Source organism: Acinonyx jubatus, chromosome B2 (assembly GCF_027475565.1).
Source record: "Acinonyx jubatus isolate Ajub_Pintada_27869175 chromosome B2, VMU_Ajub_asm_v1.0, whole genome shotgun sequence".
Lineage (NCBI taxonomy): Eukaryota > Metazoa > Chordata > Mammalia > Carnivora > Felidae > Acinonyx > Acinonyx jubatus.
The window spans coordinates 146203937-146217687 of record NC_069385.1 but is presented as its reverse complement, the minus strand read 5'-3'; the positions used below and the strand labels follow the sequence as shown (position 1 = coordinate 146217687).

At 47.3% G+C, this 13751-nt stretch overlaps 1 non-coding gene across 1 annotated transcript; it reads right to left on the bottom strand.

The window, feature by feature from the left end:
* Positions 1 to 2382: 2382 nt before the first annotated feature.
* TRNAM-CAU (transfer RNA methionine (anticodon CAU)) lies at positions 2383 to 2455 on the bottom strand. Its single transcript has one exon. It is a non-coding gene; the product is annotated as a tRNA-Met (tRNA).
* Between the last annotated feature and the right edge of the window lie 11296 nt (positions 2456 to 13751).

Below are 13751 nucleotides of genomic sequence, written 5' to 3'. Positions count from 1 at the left end.
AAACTATATAAAATTTAAGAGTAAGGGGCGCCTGGGGGGCTCAGTCAGTTAAGCCACCGACTTCGGCTCAGGTCATGATCTCACAGCTCTTGGTTCAAGCCCAGCGTCGGGCTCTGTGCTGACAGCTCTGAGCCTGGAGCCTGCTTCGGATTCTGTCTCCCTCTCTCTCTGTCCTTCCCCCGCTCACACTGTCTGTCTCTGTGTCTCAAAAAAGGAATAAATATTTAAAAAATGAAAGCTGAACCTTGATTTCTTTCGACCGATTATTTTGTTCAGCAACTTAAAAAAAACCAACCAGCAACAGCAAAACCCACCACGTTCCTTTTTATGTCTAAAGGACAGCATGTTTAATTGGCGTTTTAAACTTAAAAAAAAAAAAGTGCTTATCTTGAATTACATATAAATGACCATTTTTCCTATGTGCAGGGTTTTCCCACTTACCCCTGGACTAGGCACCCCCGGGGCCAGAGGTGTCAACGCAGCGCCGGGAGTGGCTTCCCCCCAGGCCACCTCCCAGTCAGCCACAGCAGTTGATGATCCTAACTTTTGACAAAACAGAAGGCGATTCTGGAATATCCGGATGAACCAACAGGGCGGTGCCTGAGGCGGTCTTCCCCACTCGGGACAGGTTCAGGTCCCCATGAACCTGGGAGCTGCGCCCTGTGATGGAGACAAGAGAGCCATTGGTTGTCCTCACGCCCTTGCCCCGGGCACTCTCCGGGATGTTAGGCAGTTATTCGGTCCTCACTTCACCTTGGTGGCCTGAAAAGTCAAGGGGTCCAGGAGACGTGATAATTTCTTATGCTCCAGGGGCGAAGCCTTTCCCAGGACCTCCTCATAGCCTCAGCATCACCCTCAGCAATCTCAGGGTTTGGGCTCCTGTTGGAAACGAGAAAACGTCGTGAGAAAGCGCCCAAAGGCAGGGACTGTCCCACTGCTGTGTACCTCTGAGTGAGTCCCCTCCCCCGGCAGGCTAGGCCCCAGTAAGTTCTGAGAATGGGTGGGGTGGAATTGCCTTCTCGCTGGCAAGTTTTCGCTCGTTTGTTTCCATCTCCAGGAGCCTCTAGGGCAAAAGGGGGAACAACTAGGTGGGTTCTGTGTGTGGCACAGAGAATGGCCTCTTTCCTGAAGCTAGGGCCCCGGACTGGCATTGCACTCGAAACAGGGAGGCCGGGCGGGTGGTGATGGGATCCCAGGCAGGTGGGTAAACGCTTCGTTAAGGACACGCTTCCCAACACTGTGTTTCCTCCTTTCTTCCTGCGTGAATTCAGTGTCTATAAAGTCCACTGGGCGTCGTAACCTCCCGTGGCCTTGACCCTCCGGCACCCTGCAGCCCGCAGCGTGAGCCAGGGCCTGTTCTGAGACTTGCTGGCCCCTCTTCCTTCCTTCCTTCTTTCCTTCCTTCCTTCCTTCCTTCCTTCCTTCCTTCCTTCCTTCCTTCCTTCTTTCCTTCCTTCCTTCCTCCCTCCCTTCTTTCCTTCCTCCCTCCCTCCCTCCCTCCCTCCCTCCCTCCCTTCCTTCCTTCCTTCCTTCCTTCCTTCCTTCCTTCCTTCCTTCCTTCCTTCCTTCCTTCCTTCCTCTTTCCTTCCTTCCTTCCTTCCCAGGTCAGCCCCACGTAAAGCCGGGTCCGGTTGGCCGAGAGGTGCTGGCCGCCCTACCGTCAGGTGCTCCCGCCGCGGGAACCGGAGCCGCCTGGCGCGCGCCCGGCCGACACCCAGCGCCCCCGCGCGGCCGGACCTCCGCGCTCCCCGCGCACGCCCCTTGCCGCGCGCTCCCTCGCGGTCCACGCGCAGTCCGTGGGAGTGCCCGGCAAGCCCTCGCCAGCTCCGCCGCGGGGGGGAGCCAAACGCGGAAAAGAGGCAGAAAGACGCAACTGACTACGCTTCAAAGACGTCCGGGATCGCCCGGTCTTCTGCGCCCGTGACCCTGAGAACGGGAAAAGCAGCCGAGCGCCGTGCACCTGTGCGCCGGGACGCAGCCCTGCGGGCGGCCGATCGCGAGGCCGCAGGTCCCCACGGCGAGCGCGCCACAGGCCCGCGCGGCGATGTCGGGGGAGGGCAGCGCCCGCGGGTCCCCGCCCGTCCCGGCACGTGCCGCGGGCCGTCCCCACCCGGTTTCTCGGGACACGCGGGCGCCCGAGCCTCACCCGTCCCCGGGCCCGCACCTCCGGGACGCAGCCGTGGGGTGCGGGTCGGATGGGGACCCGTGCGCTCGCTGTGCGAAACCGCCGCATCTCAAGCGGCACCACCCTCTGGATTCAGGACGGGAGACGCTACGTCCCAGCTCTCCCAGGATGCTCCAACACCTCACCCCTAAAAGGGGGTTAAGGTTACCACCTGCGGTGAAAACGAGGGGGGGCGCACGCTTCCACGCAAAAACACTTGCCCTCTCTGAGGCTCGAACTCAGGACCTTCAGATTATGAGACTGACGCGCTGCCCACTGCGCTAAGAAGGCGACAGGGACCGGGCTCCGGTTAGACCTTAAAAGAATCATCTGATTCCTGGAAACCATGATGTGCCCACCAAACACTTGTGTTTGACCTTTGGCGGGTGTTTTCCGTCTCCTTCTCTGTTGATCTGGATTGTCTTTCCCTCGGAGACATGAATGCATTTTTGACCGTCCACAGTCTCCTCTGTTGGGAGTAGTAGACTCACTAAATAGTTGAATGAATACCTCCCGAATATGTCCATAGTCTACACTTTTCTGTCCATTGAAATCTGCATTTCCACGTATGTCACCCGAGATACTCCCCTCGAAGTATCACAAACTGATTTTATGAGTCTCCATGTTTTCTCCAGGCAACCAAAAATTCTATTAAAGATCCTACTCACAGGAGGATGCCTGGCTGGCTCAGTGGGTAGAGCAGGGGACCCTTAATCTTGAGGGTCGTCCATTCAACCAACCTTAACTCACAGCCTGCCATGGTCTTGGCACCTGGGTTCAAAATTTCCAAGGCAACCTTGGCCCTTTGTCCCTCCAATCCCCGCAGATAACTTCAGATCATCCGTTCTCAAAGAGTGGTGGGGAATCCAGGGGATTCCTGAGACGCTTTCAAGGTATGCGAGGCCAATAATGTTTTCATAACATCAAGGCTTTATTTGTTATGCAAAAAGCTGATGGTCCAAAAACAGTCGGTAAAACTCCTAGTTCCGTCTATGGATTAAGCATCTAATATCAAGAGGTACCACTGACTCCTCGCTGTGTCCACAGCTGCCACATTCTCTGGGGACAAGTGTTTTCCTTAAGAATATCCTTGATGAAGCAGTAAAAAAAAGTATATACTTTGATGGAGCAGCATTTTCATTTAAAAGAATAAATAAGAAACCAAACTGTGACATAGTCAGACATTTTCGCAAAAATCAAAGAAATCAGCCCGTACCAAAAAGTAATAAACTCAAAGGCAATAACCGAGAGGCTTTGTTTGCAATGACGAGCCATTAGCTTTCAGGTGAAAATCAGCTTTTAGGAGACATCATGAACTTGCAGTTTCCCAACACCTACAGGCATTTCTGATGAGATTGGTGACAGTGTTAAGGAATGTTCTTTTCTGTTGGATACTCTACACCGAAATGTTCCAACATTTGGAAAAGCGAGATAGCTCAGTGGACCAATACGACCAAGTTGTTACCAAATCACGCATCCAAAGATAGCGAGAAGGCTTCAGATTCCACATCACAGCCAACCCTACGGAAAGTACAACCTGTCGCGTTTTGGTATAAGGTCATCAGAGAAGAATGTCCATGATTACCTGAAAAGGCTATTGAAATACTCTTTCCCTTTCTAACAACATATCTGTATGATGCCAAACTTTCTTCACATGCTTACAGCATTTTGAATGTAGAAGCAGATATGAAAATCTGTCTTCCACTAAGCCAGTCATTAAGGAGAGTTAAAGAAAAAAATATATAGTTATTTTTTCATGAAGTGTGACTCATGATAACACCTAGTAGGTTGATCGCGCTCATTTTAGAAAAAACCTAACATAAATACTTTTAAATTTGCCGTCTGAACTCTTAACATAGTAAATACTGATGGATATAATCCACAAAGAACGTTGGATTTTCACAATAATTTTTAAGAGCGTAAAGAGTCCTGGGGAACCTGGCTGGCTTAGTCCACACAGCACACAACCTTGATCTCTGGGTTGTAAGTTGGAGCCCCACACTGGGTGTAGATATTACTTAAACATAAAATTCTTTAAAAAAAAAAAAAAAAAGAGTAAAGAGTCCGGACACCAGAAAGCTTGAGGACCACTATGGTAGATTATTTCTATAAGACCTCCCTTAAACCTCCCTTCCTTGTCATCGCATCATTCATTCTACTCACTGAGAACGTGTTGTGTGCTGAGCACTGTCCTGGGGTTGGGGGTTTAGAGGGAATTGAGCAATCCTTGACCTCAGGAGCTGACAGAACAAAGGCCCAAACGTCATCATTCCAACGATTAAACATATCCTCCCAAAGACTCCATTTTGATAACATAACCCTTCTGCTCTGTATTAGTCAGCTAAGGCTGCTGTAACAAAACACCACAGACCGCGGGGCTTAAACTGTGAGAAATTTTTCTCCCAGTCCTGAAGGCTAGATCGAGATCCAAGATCAAATCAGGGCGTCGGTGGGTTTGCCTTCTCCTCAGGTCCCCCTCCTTGACTTGTTGATGGCCGCCTTCTGTCTCCCGGGGTCTTTGAGCGTGGACACGTCTGGTTTCTCTCCATGTCCTAACCTCCTCTACTTAGAAGGACACCAGGCAGATTGGATTAGGGTCTACTCTAATGACCTCTCTAAAGGCCCACTCTCCAAACACAGCCACCTTCTGAGGTGCCAAGGACTAGGGTATGGACTCACTCTCGGCATGGCCTAGAGAAATGACTGGCTCTGAGTCCTGGTTCTGAAGGTGGGTATAAACCTTGGCCACTTGTTATCTACTTGTTCACGCGGGTCCATGCCAAGTTTACGGGATCCAGTGCCGATCCCGGGAAAAGGAGGGAGGGAGGTAACTCTACATGTGTTCTTATTTCTACCTGCCTGGTTCCTTCCGCGGGAACCTCTATAGCATCCATGCCGCGTGGGTTCTAGGATTTTCTCTCTCCATATTTGGGTGAATCTCTCTCTCTCTCTCTCTCTCTTTTTTTTTTTTTTTTTTACTTAATTTAGGGAAGTCCCGTAATTCCTTTTTCAAAGTCTAGTCCAATATGCCTCTCTTACAAAACATCTCCTCCTCTACCCTACATCCTCTTCAGACTCTTTTCAGTTCTTGGCTTAGATGCTCGGGGGTGAGGGGGGCAAGGTGAAAGGCAGCAGGGAAACCTGGCTACAGCCACTTTCTACATTTCTGCACACAGCTCGATCGAAACCTGTATGGAAACCTAAAACGAGAAAAGCAGCCCCACATGTTGGGATCTCAAAATACATAGCGAAAACACAAACAGGGAACTGCGGGTAACAGGCCAGGAATTACCTGCTCTCTGCTCTGGTTTAAAACAGTTTTTACACTGTGGCATGTGAGAGACAGATAAGTGGCAGCGACCGGCCAGAACAAGATATAGTTCCAAAGCTACAAGAGCCGCGCAATTCACGGCTCGTACACAGAATGCTTTTGTTGTTGCGGGGGAAGGAGGCAGGCTTCGTCCATGTGCAGCAGAGGTCATCCTAACAGGTGGCAGGCCACCTTCCTGAGCTCTGAATGTCTGCAAAGACCCACAGAAAGTGGCCGTTGGCCTTGCTTTCCGATGGTGACCCCTGGAAGCCTCCCAGGAGGACCCGTTTTCTGCTGACAGTACGGCAGCCAGCCTGCAGCCTGGTCCTTTGGCCCTCCCAACTACTGCATCAGTGTGCTTGTCCGCATGTTTAAACCATTTCTTAAAACTGCTTTCACTGACGGACAGCGGAACCCTGCCTGCGGCGATCTCCGGATCCAGGGGAAGCCTCGGTGTCAGGAAAAGGCTTGGCCACCTGGCCACTTGCCTCTTCTTGGGACTACGCACCTTCCCGGCACACCCTTCCAGGTTCCATATCAATAACACCTCCAGACCTACCCTTGCCTTAAATACGCAATTCCAGGGGTCCTTTCTCGTGAACACATCTCCCCACACACTGTTTAACACCAAAAAACATATTTACGAGAGGCTAGGACCTTACATCGCCACAACAGGTACTTAGAAATAGAACTTAAATAAGTTTATCCATTTTGGGGCGCCTGGGTGGCTCAGTTGGTCAGGCATCTGCCTTTTTTTTTTTTTTTCAACGTTTTTTACTTATGTTTGGGACAGAGAGAGACAGAGCATGAACAGGGGAGGGGCAGAGAGAGAGGGAGACACAGAATCGGAAACAGGCTCCAGGCTCCGAGCCATCAGCCCAGAGCCTGACGCGGGGCTCGAACTCATGGACCGCGAGATCGTGACCTGGCTGAAGTCGGACGCTTAGCCGACTGCGCCACCCAGGCACCCCAGGCATCTGGCTTTTAATTTCGACTCAGGTCACGATCTCATGGTTCATAAAAATAAATAAATAAATAAATAAATAAATAAATAAATAAATAAATAAATAAAGTTCATCCATCTTGAAAGAGAGAGACAGAGGAAGCATGCGGGCAGGGGAGGGGCAGAGAGAGAGAGAGAGAGAGAGAGAGAGAGAGAGAGACAGAATCCCAAGTAGGCTCCTTACTGTCAGTGCAAAGCCCAACATGGGGCTCCGTCTCACAAACTGTAAGATCTGACCTGAGCCGAAATCAAGAGTCAGACACTTAACTGAGCCACCAGGCGCCCCACACAATAAATGTAATTAATATCTATTTCCATACAGGGTTACATTTTTTTCTTATGATGAGGATGTTTAAGATCTACTCTGTTAGCAATTTTCAAATGTAAAATACAGTATTATTAACTTCAGTCACCATGGTGAACCTTACATCCCCATGACTTATTTGTTCTATAACTGGCAGTTAGTACCTTTTGACCCCCTCCACCCATTTTGCCCACCCCCACCCCCATCCTCGCTCCCATTAAAGAATGCTTTTGGGGGCGCCTGGGTGGCTCAGTGGGTTAAGCGGCTGACTTCGGCTCAGGTCATGATGTCACAGTTCGTGGGTTCGAGCCCCACGTCGGGCTCTGTGCTGACAGCTCGGAGCCTGGAGCCTGCTTTGGATTCTGTGTCTTCCTCTCTGCCCCTCCTCCACCCCTGCTCTGTCTCTCTCTCTCTCTCTCTCTCTCTCTCAAAATCAAATACACATTTTAAGAATTTTTAAAAAGGAACGCTTTTTATTTTATTTGCCAGTTCTAAATAAAAATGATACAATGTTTACACCCATGCTCAGAAATTGAAAACGTCAAGTGGCTTCTTTATGTTCCGAGCATTGCTGGACCTACCGCGTGCGTTTGCGTTACCCCCATGGGGAACTGCCTCTCAGATCCGCGAGGTGTCCTTGGATAGTGTGATAAAGTCCTAATAATACCAAAACTAATTAAGGGACAGTCATATAACTTTACCAATTGGCCCTCTCCAAACTCTGTGATAAGGATGTGACCTCCCCTGGGATATAACAACATAGAACATACCGTTAGGTCTTCCATTATCATTTTATTTCCATTCACTGGGACGCATTTTCTTCCTCCCTCCATAGGAAGACCTAACTCGTTTCATGCCTTCTCCCAAGTAATACAGTCTCAGTCCCAAAGTTAAACGCTGAGCTCCATGTAACACCCTAAAATTCATACTTGACATAAAGGTCATACTTCTCCCTGCCCCCACTGGAGCTGTTGAATGCTAGCCCCTTGGATAGTTGCTAGGGAAAATGTTTCCTCTCTCTTTCCTCCTGCTTCTCTCCCCCTGAGTTGCTTTCATTTCTCCACTAGGGCCCATTTAAACTAGCGTTAAGTTGATCCCACGCCAATGCTCTCTCTCTCTCTCCCACCTCCCGCATGTGTTCTGTGGGAAATGTCCATGCCTGGTTGGCCTTGAAGCTCTAAAACTACAGGCCAATCTCACCGAAGAATCAACTTCAGGCAGTCAAGCCGCCCATCTGTTGCCTTAATATTCCCCTGGCCTCCTCCAGCGTGTCCCCCGTATTTTGGTGCCATTGACTGGCCTTGTTGACGCCGCTCTTGTGAAGCTTTAGGAAGAGGGAAGGAGCGCCTCAGTTTAAACTCTTGTGTGGGGGGAGTGTGCAGAAATAATGGCACACCCACAGCTCACTCCCAAACCCTTTTCGTGAATTCTGCGTCAACTGCCTTTGCTTTGTGCTACAGAGTTGCCCTCCTGACCCGGCTCAGGGTGTGATGCCACGGGTTGGGCTTCTGCCTCCCTAGACGCCCTCCTCGTGCCGATCAGACTTTAACACCGTGTGCTGAGCTGCTCTCATCTCACCGGGGCTCCAACACCATGTTTTGGGCCCCGTTCCTAAGGGGATGCCTCCTGCATTATGCTTGGGGTAAACAATCCGCAGCAAGGGGTATCCGCATCCCGCCTGGGATCCAACACTCCGTGTCACCTCCCAACATGGATACTTTCTTCACCTGGGAAAGTCCAGGACACCACAGCTCCCCAGTCCGAACTTGGTCTGACATACCTAATGACTGTACAAGTAAATTCTTCAGGAAGGAAAAGTAAAGGGAAATGGAATGGAAGAAAAGAAGAAGGCAAAAGAGAGAGAGTAGGATGAGGACTTTTTTTTTTAATTGAAGCATAGCTGACATACAATATTATATTCGTTTCATGTATACATCATAGTGATTTGACATCAACAAAATGAAAATTCAACCTGCTGAATGGGAGAAGATTTTTGCAAATGATATATCCAATAAGGGGCTATTATCCAAAAATATATAAAGAATTTATAGAGCTCACCACCAAAAAATATTAATAATAATCCGATTAAAAATGGGCAGAGGACCTGAATAGACACTTTTCCAAAGAAGTCATACAGATGGTCAACAGACACATGAGAAGATGCTCAACATCACTCATCATCAGGGAAATACAAATCAAAACCACAATGAAATATCACTTCACACCTGTCACAATGGCTAGAATCAAAAAGACAAGCAATAACGAATGTAAGGGAAGACTGGGGATAAAGGACCCCTCGGGCACTGTTGGTGGGAATGCAAACTGGTACAGCCACTGTGGAAAACAGTATGGAGGTTCCTCAAAAAAGTAAAAATAGAATTACCATATGATCCAGTAATTCCGTCACTGTGTATTCACCCAAAGAAAACAAAAATACTAATTTGAGAAGATACATGCACCCGTACATTTACTGCAGTAATAGCTGTAATAGCCAAGATATGGAAGCAGCCCACGTGTCCATTGACGGACAAATGGATAAAGAAGATGTGGTGTATAGATATAGATCTAGGAACATTACTCAGTCGTGAAAAAGAACAAGACCTTGCCACTTATGACAACATGGATGGACCTGGATGGTATTACGTTATGTGAAATACGTCAGATATAAAAAGACAAATACCATATCATTTCACTCGTATGTGGAATCTAAAGAATAAGACAAAAGAACAAACAAACAAACAGAAATAGATCTATAAATATAAAAAGCAAACAAACTTATGGTTGACGAAAGAGGGGGCTGGAGAGGTGAGCGAAAAGGGTGAAAGAGAGTGGGAGATGCAGGCTTCCAGTCATAGAATGGATAAGTCACAGGGATCAAAGGTACAGACAGCATAGGGAATATAGTCCATGGTATTACGATAGTGTTGGGTGGTGACAGATGCAGCTACACTTGGGTGAGCACAGCCCAACAGAGAGAGATGTTGAGTCACTATGCTGAGCACCTGACAAAGGATTCAAATAAAAACTTCTCTAAAGAAGATGTACAGGGGCGCCTGGGTGGCTCAGTTGGTTAAGCATCCAACTTCAGCTCGGGTCATGATCTCATCGTTCGTGGGCGTGTGCCCGCATTGGGCTCTGTGTTGACAGCTCAGAGCCTGGACAGCTAAAGAGACTGTGTCCCTCCCTCTCTCTGCCCCTCCCCTGCTCATGCTCTGTCTCTCTCTCTCTCTCTCTCTCTCTCTCTCTCTCCCAAAAAAAACATTAAAAAAAAAGATGGCCAGTAAGCGCATGAAAAAATGTTCATCATTACTCATCAGAGAAATGCAAAACAAAACTACAATGAGATATCACCTGCTAGGATGGCTAGAATTAAAACGAAAAGGGAAATAAATGTTGGCAAAGATGTGGAGAAATTGGGACCCTCGTGTAATGCCAGTGGGAATGTAAAACGTAAATGGCTGTGTAAAACAGATGACTTCCTCAAAAAGCTAAACATAGAATCACCATATCAGCTAGCAATTCTACTCCTAGGTATATACCCAAAATAATTGAGAATAGAGACCCACTCAGATACTTGTATTTCAATGTGCATTGCAGCACTGTTCACAACAGCCAAAAGGTAGAAATGACACAAATGGCCATCAACAGATGAATGGGTAAACCAAATTTGGTATCATATATATATATATATATATATATATATATATATATATATGTATATATATATAGGTGTATATATGTATATATATGTGTATATATGTATATATATATGTGTGTATATATGTATATATATGTGTATATACATATACATATATATATGAGATACATACACATATACATTTCTATATGTGTATATACATATGATAGTATCCAGTCATAAAATGGAAGTTTTCATACATGCTAAAACGTGGATGAACCTTAAAAAGTGAAATAAGTGAAATAAGCCAGATACCAGAGTATAAATATTATACGCATCCACTTAAATGAAATGTCTAGAATAGGCAAATTCATAGTAACAGAAAATGGATTGGAGGATATGAGGAGTCAGGGGAAGACAGGTATGAATGGCTTGAGTTTCTAGTTGGGTGATGGATAAAGATTTGGAAATAGTGATGGTTGGAGAACATTGTAAATGTAATTAATGGTTTTAAATTGTACACTTAAGGGTGGTTAAGGTGGTATGTTTTATGTTATCCACGTTTTACCACAAGAAAATTTTTCAAGAAGGAAAAGAAATTTGGTTTTTTGACAACATCCCCAACATGATAAAATCATGGAGAAAAAAAAAAAAAAAGAATTCTGCAGTGGCAAATGGCAGACTCCAAATCATTGCCTGAAAATTACTTAAAACCAGCTGTTTTTTACATAATCCACTTGAAATACGGGGAAGGAAAGACAGGGTGGTGGTCTGGTGGTTTCTCCTCCCAACCTCTCTGATCCCAGCTGTACCCTAAACTTGGGCTCATGCGTTTATTTTACAGTCTGCCTTCTGAAATAATTGTACTGTACAGGTTCAACTGGGGGGAAGGGGCAAAACTCACAGGGATATCTAGGTTTAGAAACACTGTGTAGGTGTACATGGGGTTGTACAGAAGGTTTCCCTTACTCATTGGAGATGAGAATGAGGCCCTTTAAACCTCCTTCTTATCCAAATCTGAACCTAACTCCACAAGAGTAATGGACAGACGCAGTGGAACAGACACTTCTATAGGAATAGAACTCAGGCTTCTCCCTGAAGCTCCTGAAGGAAGCCACGAGCATAACCACACACACGCATGCAAAACACACAAAGCACAGCACACCTCTCCGTGCAAAATGAACAAACCTTTCGGAATCTCTAAAAGTAAGAAAGAGAGTTTTCTTTGAACCCAACTTAGGGACAGCTGCCGGGGAAACCTGTTCTGTGTGGGGAAGAAAATGTTCCGGAGAATGAACGGTCTTTACAGGGCAATATGCTCTCTTTTCCATCTTGTAAGAGCTCAAAAGATTGTAGACTAGCCCAGAGGCGGGAATCACGTGTGTCGTTGCCACGGAGTGGAGCGGAGCGAGCAGGAGCGCTGACCGCATCTCCAGGACAAGATGGTTTCCTTATACTACTCATCCACGGAGGGAGTACACGATGCACGGTGGCCATAAACTAGGCTTCGGCTGTGAACAAAGCTTGTGAAAAGTCATACTAACTTAGAAACTTACAGTGGCTTCCCCGCGGGGCACCTGGCTGGCGCAGTGGGAGAGGAGCATGCGCCCGAAAGCATCAAGAACACTTTGGAAGCGTGAGCTCCGGCTTCCCCTTCCTGAAGAGCTCGCGGTGCTCGAGGCCAGTGGCTTTGTTGAACCTTGCCTGGTGCCCATGAACGTGGCCGACCCAGGCAGCTGCTTCCGCTGGCCACTGGCCATCTCGACCTCTGCAGTCCGCTCCAGGCACTCTTTTCTGTATGGTTTCACAACACGTAGACAAAAATGGGACCCTCGAATATGCCACCTGTGACTTTGAGGCACCTGTTCATCTTCCTCTTGCTCGGGTGTGCTTTAGTGAGAAAACCTGAGAAGTCCTAGGAAATCAAGAGATCAGCCAAGCTATCCCGTTGGAATTGTTCAGCCAATAACATGGTGACTTTTTAAAATAGGCTGTTGGTTGTTATCTTTGGATTCGAACAAACAGAAGATACTTTTGTGAGAACATAACTCTGCTGAATCAGGGTTTTGGTCAATGACTCGTAGAACAAGTTGGAAATCTGATGCATAGGGTACCTGTAGCTAGTTGGGATTCCTCCCTCCAAACCCGAAAAGGGTTTCTGAACAAGACGGAGGCAATGCAGGTTTATTTTCCTTCCTCTGATTTGCTTTCTCTGCTTAAAGGATCATCCCTCCCCAGTATTTCAGACCCCAGGCCCTCGTATCTCCTGCGAGGCCTCAGATATCGCTCTCCTGAATCTTCATTCTGTTGACATTTTTCCTTTAGCAACATATTCCAATCTCTTTCACCCTGGGGCTGCAGGACCTTCTCCCTGTGGGCGTCTGATGTTCTACAGTAGAAATGGCCTTTCATTGTTCATTTTTATAGCCCAGCTTCTGGAAAGAATGATACAGCTTGTGTCCCCTTCTTCCCTTTCCGTCACACTCCACAGAAGCAGAAAGCCAGACTGCCAGGGCTTCAATCCCTATTTTGCTGCTTACCAGCAGCATGATCTTGTACGAAACACTTAACTTCCTTGTACTTCACGTCCCTCATCTGTAAGATGGGGTTGTTGTGACGGTTAAACAGCATAGGGTTCTCGGATGACTGCGTTAGTACACATGAAGACCTTATAACATGCCCAGAACATAGGAATTCTCAACTGACCTCTACGGTATGTGACATTGCCCTCCCCAACCTTTTGATTGAAACTCTCCTCCCTTGGTTGCCCTAGATTACGTCACTTCTGCCTCCACTACACACACCACTTACGACAGCTGCTGTCTCCGTGCTAGGTGTGAGCCATTAGAGGAATGGGACTGGGTCTCATCGGCCTTTAAATTCCTAATAGCCACTGTGCAGGCACATGAATTGGTAGTGCTCCATAAGCATTTGCTGAATGAATGACACAAGAAATAAAACGAGCACTCTGAGCCAGTGTCTCTTGAAAGAAAAGGCTGAGGAGTTCAGCACTTTATGAGACCTTCTCACATGCAGTGTGGGGATCAGAACCATTTGCTTGATTTCTATTCCAGAATATCCCCACAATACACTCAACCACTGCTGAGGTAGCCTTCTAAGCATAGTGAGCGCAAGCACAGGCCCTGGGATCAGACTGTTCATCTTTCAGCCTCATCAGTTACCAAACGTGTGCTCTTGGGCAAGTTACTCAGTCTCTGTGCGCACCAGTTTCCTCCTAAGATAAATCATCATCATAATACACATCTCATAGAATTTTTGTGACAGGTTAATGGGATAACACATGGGAAGTGTTTAGATCACGGTCTGGAACGT